Raw genomic sequence first — 7,292 nt, forward strand, 5'->3', positions numbered from 1 at the left:
GTCCATAGAAGTGTGGCTGTCTTTTTTTTTTTTTTTTTTTTTTTTTGCGGTACGCAGGCCTCTCACTGTCGTGGCCTTTCCCGTTGCGGAGCACAGGCTCTGGACGCGCAGGCTCAGCGGCCATGGCTCACGGGCCCAGCCGCTCCACGGCATGTGGGATCTTCCCGGACCGGGGCACGAACCCGTGTCCCCTGCATCGGCAGGCGGACTCTCAACCACTGCGCCACCAGGGAAGCCCTATTTTGTCTTCTTTCCAAGCTGCTGAAGTGATAAGGTCCAGGGTCCATGCTCACAGGAAGTAAGTTGTAGTCATATCCTTCTCTTCCGTCTTATTTCTTCATGGCCATTTCGTGGTACACCAGTACTATGGTATGGGATCTTTGGATGGTGACGTTGGGTGGGAATAGGCCTCCTCTTTATAGACAACTTCATGTGAGTTGTCTATATTGGGATTAGGGGCCAAAAGCAAATTTACCAATCAAGTGTTACTCTGTTTTCCTCTGCTAACCTTCCTTGACTATATGCCTTTTTTGGTTATTCTTTGGTAGGATTAAATATTAAGTGTCTCTGGCCAAAATAATTTCTAGTAGCATTTCAATCTCACTCTGATTTCTAACCGGATACAGGATAGAGAAAACAAGGAGATTAACGAGAAAAGGCCATCATGGCTGGAATTGTAGCACTCTTTTCGGAGAAGTGTCTCCACCCCAAGACCACTATCTCTGAGAACCTCTAAATATTTAGAACTCTTTCACAAACAGTACGAAACTATCCAAGTTTGAGGCTACAGCAGTACTAAAATACAACAAGCTGGAGATGCTGAGCAGAAACCACTTCGTATATTGCTTCACGCAGATAAAACTTCAGTTTCCAGGTGCCAGAGCTGTCCCCACTCCCACTTCTCTCTTGGGTCCTCTGGCATGAAGGGAAAGGCATTTGCAAACAAGTCACTGCAGAGATCAGAGTGTTCCCCCTTTGCATAGCCTGGGGGACATGCATCACCACTCTTCCCACTCCACTGTTTGCTTTCCCACTGGGGAAGAAATGGACTCATCTTCAGGATGCAGGGATGAAAGGCTGCAGAAAACAACAAGCTTGAAGCTGTGTAGGGTCAGAGCTGTGTGTAATCAGTCATTAGGGGGCCCTGATCTGCTGATCTGCTTCAAAGCTTTGGAATTTGACTTAAGGGATGTCATCCTGCTGGGTTCACAGAAGAAATTCCCAGGGGCTAGAGGTGAGGTCTAGCCACAGAAGTGAGATCATAGGTGGAGACACACTTAGAAGTCTGTAGTGCTGTCGTTACGATAATCACAACAATAATAAGTCAACCACAAGGATCCTCCCAAGATTGTCAAATCCCTCATGCTGGGTAGTTTAGTCATAGGACAATCAAATAGTGTGGCTTTGAGAGCTAAAGAAATGTGGGATAGAGAAACAATTTCAATGTTCACAAACAGCAGACAGATTAAACAAATTATGGTAATCCCTACAATAGAATAATACGCAGCCATTAAAAAATAATGTAGGACACACATATTCCTGGTGGGTATGTAATTGGTACTACCTCTATGGAGGGTAACTTGGCACCACAGATGGAAACTGCAAATGCATATACCCCTAATCCAGCATATTCCACTTGGAGGAATTTATCCTCCAGATATATTCAAAGAGGTGCAAAATGATATGTACATACATGCATGTACAAGATTATTTATGGCAGCATTTTTTGTAATGGCAAATGTTTAGGAACCATCATTAGGGAACATATTTTAAAAGTTATGGGGGACTTCCCTAGTGGTCCAGTGGTAAAGAATCCACCTTCCAATGCAGGAGACACGGGTTTGATCACTGGTCGGGTAACTAGGTTCCCACGTGCCGTGGGGCAGCTATGCCCGTGCGCCACAACTACTGAGCTCGCGGGCCTCAACAAGAGAGCCTGCATGCCGCAAACTACAGAGCCCATGCACCCTGGAGCCTGTGCGCCACAACTAGAGAAAGAAAACCTGCACGCCACAACTAGAGAGAAGCCTGCGCACCGCAACGAAGACCTGACGCAGCTACAAAAATCAAGAAAATAAAGAAAGAAAATAAATATTTTTAAAATAAGTAAATAAATAAAAGTTATGGTACAGGCATACAGTGGAATACAGGGCAGTTAAAAAAAAAAGTTCTCTATGTCCCAATACGTTGCTAAATGCAAAACAATAGCAAAAAAAAAAATCAAGCTACAGAATAATATGTGTATTACACAACCATTTGAGGTTAATAAAGCAAGGAAGGGGGGGAAGAGTATTTGCTGGAAGGAAGTATTTGTTGTCAGCCTGTGATGCCTTCACCTCACCCAGCTGGGTACTGAGCTATTCCTGAACTGGGCAGCCTCATCTGAGGAAGAAGCATATCTATGTCCTCTAGTGAAGTAGATTTTAAATTTTACTGGGCATAGGAATCATCTGAGTTACTTGCTGACAATGAAAATTTAAGGGGTCTATCCTTTTTTTTTTTTTTGGCTGCACCACCGCGCGGCATGCAGGATCTTAGTTCCCTGATGAGGGATCGAACCCACACCCCCTGCAGTGGAAGCACGGAGTTTTACCACTGGACCACCAGGGAAGTCCCAAGGGATTTATCCTTAGAGATTGTGACTCAGTAGGTCTAGGGTTGGACCCTGGAATTGGTAGGGATTTTTGTCTTTTAAATAGACTTTCTAGGCTTCCCTGGTGGTGCAGTGGTTAAGAATCTGCCTGCCAATGCAGGGGACACGGGTTTGATCCTTGATCCAGGAAGATCCCACATGCCGCGGAGCAGCTAAGCCCGTGCGTCACAACTACCTGAGCCTGTGCTCTAGGGCCCACGAGCCACAACTACTGAAGCCCGCGCACCAATAGCCCGCGCTCCGCAACAAGAGAAGCCACCGCAATGAGAAGCCCGTTCACCCCAACCAAGAGGAGCCCCCGCTCGCCACAACTAGAAAAAGCCCGCGCGCAGCAACCAAGACCCAACGCAGCCAAATAAATAATTAATTAATTAATTAATAATAAATAGACTTTCTATTTAGAGCAGTTTTAGGTTCACAGTAGAATTGAGAGGAAGGTATGGCGGTTTTCCATATACTTCCTGCTCCAACTCATGCACAGCCTCCCCCATTATTAACATTCCCTGCCAGAGTGGTACTTTTGTTATAACTGATAAACGAACATTGACACATCAGTCATTATCACCCAAAGTCTATAGTTTACATTACAGCTCAGTCTTGGTGTTGCACATTCTATAGGTTTGAACAAATGTATAATGTGTAGCCACCATTATAATATCATACAGAACTGTTTCACTGCCCCAACAATCCTCTATGCTCTACCTTTTTATCCCTCCTAACCCCTGGAAACTGATCTTTTAACTGTCTCCATAGTTTTCCCTTTTCCAGAACGTCATGTAGTTGGAATCATACAGTATGTAGCCTTTTCAGATTCTAGTAGTTACGTAGTGATATCTCATTGTTTTATTTTGCATTTCCCTGAAGACGTATAATGAGGAGCATCTTTTCACGGGCTTATTTACCATGTGTATATCTTCTCTGGTGTGGTATCTGTTAAGGTCTTTGGCCCACTGGCATTTTTTTTTTAACAAGCACAAAAGGTGATTCTGATGCAGCAGATCCTTGGTCCAGTCTCTGAGAAACTGCTATAGTAACCAGAGAACCAGCATCTGGGATGAACTAAAGTCTTTTCACTGTGCTGAATCGATGAGGATCTATGAGAGGGGAACCCAGCCAACCCATTTAGCCTCAAGCTCAAGCTCAAAAGAGCCCTAAAATTTGGCTATTGTTCTCTGACAAATTTGTTCACAGAAACAAGCCCTTCCACAAATATTCATATTTTGGTCCTTTTGAGCTCGAGGCTATCTATATCATTTTCTAATAATTAAAATGGAAATCCAACAGAGGTAACTGCTGGTCACCCAGAGTTATTCACAGATGGAAAGCTGGATTTATGAGCACAAAACAATTGGCTGCCCAGTTTATGGCTTAAGGATGTTTTAACTACTTCTATTTAGATGATGACACTTTTCTTCTCAGTGAACAACATGAGATAGGTATTCCCGTAAATGATCATTCGTACATTTCTACGTATTATACGTACTGTAGTTCATGTGCATAATGCATGAGTATTGTAGCTTCATTGTTTTGTCAATTACCTTTATTTCTTTTCTTTGTCTATTCGTTCATTAGTTGTCCTTTGCCATTTGTTTTTTACTTAACTTCTTTTGTTATTTTTAGATGTAATTCAGATAAAATAGAAGTGTAAATACATATGCAACATTTATACATTTTTCTTATACCACTATCATCATTCTTTTCATCAGCTGTGTAATATTTTTCAAATCCATCAAGATTCACAGTTTCGTTTACAATTTAAAATTTTCATTTATTTTAGTTTTGGCTGCGTTGGGTCTTCGTTGCCGCTTTCTCTAATTGTGGCAAGCCGGGGCTACTCTTTGTTATGATGCGTGGGCTTCTCATTGAGGTGGCTTCTCTTGTTGCGGAGCACGGGCTCTAGGTGCACAGGCTTCAGTAGTTGTGGCACACGAGCTCATTAGCTGTGGCTCGTGGGCTCTAGAGCACAGGCTCAGTAGCTGGGGCGCACAGGCTTAGTTGCTCTGCTGCCTGTGGGATCTTCCCGGACCAGGGCTCACACCCGTGGTCCCCTGCATTAGCAGGCGGATTTTTAACCACTGTACCACCAGGGAAGCCCTCGCTTACAATTTTAAAAGTTCAAATTACTCTATCTACTTCTGGGGACTTCCCTAGTGGTCCAGTAGTTAAGAATCTGCCTTCCAATGCAGGGGACGCGGGTTTCATCTCTGGTCAGGGAACTAAGATCCCACATGCTGCAGGGCAACTAAGCCCATGTGCTGCGACTACAGAGCCCATGCACTTTGGAGCCCGCGCACCGCAACTAGAGAGCCCATGTGCTGCAACTACTGAGCCTGTGCACTCTGGAGCCCACGGGCCACAACTAGAGAGAAGCCCGTGCACTATAAGGACGATCCCGTGTGCCGCAACAAAGATCCCATGTGCCGCAACTAAGACCCAAAGCAGCCAAAAATGAAATAAATACTTTTAAAATATCAACTTCTTAAATTTAGATTTTTTTTTTTTTTTCTGGTCGTGCCATGCGGCATGTGGGATCTTAGTTTCCCGACCAGAGATCAAACCCATGCCCTCTGCATTGGGAGCACAGAGTCTTAATCACTGGACCGCCAGGGAAGTCCCTTAAATTTATATTTTATTCAGGAAAGTACAATGTTACATACTAAATGAGTGAGAACTTAAGACAATGCATTTTCAAAAATTTTGTTCTACATAAGACACGTCTCCTGATAAGTAGTGCTCACTACATAAGGTACTGTTCTAAATGCTTTATAAATATAACTAATTTAATCTTCAAACAAGACTATAAGTGCTATTCTCACAACGCCATGTTGACTGTCAGTATTGCTGTCAAAGTTAGACTTCTGACCCTAATTGAAATCCATATTCAACTGAAATATCCCCATACTATCTAATTCAAGAGTTAAGTGGTCTCAAAATCTGAATGCTCAGTGGCCTCCCCAGCGCTCTCAGAAGAATCTTCCCTACATATCATACTGCTCCAGGTCAGTCCCTACAACTACATTGTGTCTTGATAGTTCTGCTGGAACTGGGGTCCTTGTTTGCACCCCACCCTTCTTGACATGCAGCCCAGCCTTTGCCCTAGAAACCTAGGAACTGGCTTCCTGAGGCATAACTGTTGCTTCTACTTGTCTCTGAGTATTGCCTGTTGTCTCCATTCCCTCCGAATACTGTACATTTCATCTTCATCCCACCCTTAATTGGGCTAATGGGTCTGACCTCCTAGAGACTGTTGTCTACTTGATCTATACCAGAGTTCAGTAGGCCCTTTAAATGCTGACAATAACCTCATAGCTGGGCCAGTTTCTCCTGACCCAGTTCTGACTTTTTACGTCCATGTACAGGTTTTGGGTGCTTAACTTATATAGTATAGAAATCTACCTAAGCTATGACACTTTTGTGTCAAAGGTGGAGGTTCCTCTGCTTTGGAAAATATTAAAGGCTCTGAGAAACTAGGTTTCAGTGATGTGACTGAAAGCACAAAGTTCTCATGTTATACAAGGAAGGAGCTGAAATGTAACAGAGCTGAAATGTAATCTTCCCTGGCGGTCCAGTGGTTAAGACTCTGTGCTTCTACTACAGGGGGCACAGGTTCGAACCCTGGTCAGGGAAATAAGATCCCACATGCTACACGGTGTGGCAAAAAAAAAAAAAAAATAGAAAGAAAGAAAAAGAAAACAAATATCAAGATGGAAAATAAAATCCAACCATATCAGTAATTACAATACCAAAAAAAATTTTTTTAAAGAAATGTAACAGAAGCTCCATAGAAGTTCAACATCCTTGGCCGCACCCCTCCTGCTTCAGAGATGTCTCCTATTCTGCTTCACATCTGGTCTGCTCTTTCAGTTTATATGAAGAACCATCTATTTAGAGGCTGTACAAATTTTGTTCCCCCAGATAATGGTATTTTACTTCAAGTTGGGTACCTCAACACTCCTATACAACCATCCTAAATTTATTTTCCCTCAAATTTACTTTTCCTCCTAAGTCTGGCACTCTCATTGTGAGGAAGAAGAGTGAGCACTGAGCTTTGGAGAATCCAAATGTTACTTCATCAGATGGCTATACTGAGTACTCCTGAATTCCATAGTATTCATAACCTGCTTGTTTTTTGTTTTGTTTTGTTTTGTTTTTAGCCGCGCCTCAAAGCTTGTGGGATCTGAATTCCCCAATCAGGGATCGAACCCATGACCCTGGCAATGGAAGCGCAGAGTCCTAACCATTGGACCACCATGGAATTCCATATAACCTGTTTGTTTTATCTCAAAAACAATGAGTCAACCTCTTCGAACCGAAGGTTGTTTGGTTTTGTTTTTGTTTCAGACAGGGTACCCCCATAAAAATCCCGAGAAGGGTTTAAAATGTTTAAGGAGAGATCCTATGACCCAAATATATATTAACCTGAAAGCCTTCCGTTTTAAGTCTACTTTCATCCATTCTTTTATTCAACACTTACTAAGGGCTGAGTATGGGCCAGGCACAATTCTAGGTACAAAAGAGAACAAAAGAAAGTTTGCTGCCCTCATGGAGTTTATAACCTAATGGCAATAAATACTAAACATAATGAGTAAATTATATAGTACTTAAAGGAATTAATGTCTACAGAATAAAGAAAAATAAG

The sequence above is a fragment of the Phocoena phocoena genome, chromosome 16 (assembly GCF_963924675.1).
Source record: "Phocoena phocoena chromosome 16, mPhoPho1.1, whole genome shotgun sequence".
Lineage (NCBI taxonomy): Eukaryota > Metazoa > Chordata > Mammalia > Artiodactyla > Phocoenidae > Phocoena > Phocoena phocoena.